Raw genomic sequence first — 1,416 nt, forward strand, 5'->3', positions numbered from 1 at the left:
ATTCATCATTAAATTTTACTATTTAATTTTAATAGATTTAACATGTTTATCCACTACAATTTAATAAAAAAGACAAAGTACATCATTTTCTGATTCCAAATAACGATCACATTATTATTACGTTAAAATGATAAATAAATTATTATTTTTAGTTTATCATCATAGTCTTTATCTCAATAAACACAATTTCGAACGTAGGATATTAAATTTAAAATTGACATTAGATAATTATAGTATTAATTCTAACATTCTATTTTTATTCTTCTCAATACATTACTTTTTCTATTTTCAAATATATTAATCTATTTATTATTGTATACAAAATATAATAATTATTTGGTTAATTGATCACATTTAAGATTAGATGTTTAGAAAAAAGTCTAATATATCTTTAAATACCAATAGATGATGAAAAATTAAGAAAATGTAGAACACTACGGTACGTAAACTTTCGCTTTGTACAGTGACAAAAGATAAGGTGAGACCAAGTGAGATACTTATATATACGAGTCTCGTTCAACTTAGCCCATTATAATATTTTTATTAACTGACTTTGTCCTTCGTTTTTACTTCACTAACTTTGCAGTGTGACTCATTCAAGCATTAACTTTTTATGTTTTTAGTACATAGTAGCCTCCACTCTCTCACCGACTTCAATCTTTAGAAGTCGATATTAGTAGTTTATAGGTAATAGACAATTATTTAATTTTTATTTTCTGTCTTTTGATTAATTGTGTAATTTTTTATGTTCTACCTAATTCATTTTTAGAATTTTTATTGAATTTTTATAATCATGATTATAAGTGTTGCACCTATACAATATAAAATTAATATATTTTAAAATGTTAATATTGAAATGTCGAATAAATGTATTAAATTATTATTTAAGAACTTTTAGAAAAACAATATACATAATTCAGATTTAAAGATTAATATATAAATAAAGAATTGCGATGAATATCTTATAAAATAAATGGTGTTAGCCCAAAAAGATTAAATATGATTATTGTAAATGAATTTTTCATAATTAATTAGAAAATTTTCAGCAAATGCGCTGAATTAATTAGAATGTTTTTAATATAGTATGTCGATAAATGTTTTTCCATATGAGTTAGTGATTGAGTCCTTATGAACATTTAAAAAAAATGTGTCTTTAGTTATAGTAACGTTGTCTTATAATTTAAAATATTAAATGAAACAAATTATCAAGATAAAAAATTAATTAAGAAATTCAAGAATATGTGATTACTCAATTAGTTTAATTGACACGCTCTTTAGTTTGCTGATTTAATAGATATTAAATTCACAATAACTGAATTTGACAAGAATTCTTGTAGAATAAAATACAATTATAATAAATTACTTGATTGTATATGTAATAAAATTTTGTATATTTCATATATGTTTGATTTATTT

This window comes from Primulina huaijiensis, chromosome 3 (genome assembly GCF_012295235.1).
Source record: "Primulina huaijiensis isolate GDHJ02 chromosome 3, ASM1229523v2, whole genome shotgun sequence".
Taxonomy (NCBI): Eukaryota; Viridiplantae; Streptophyta; class Magnoliopsida; order Lamiales; family Gesneriaceae; genus Primulina; species Primulina huaijiensis.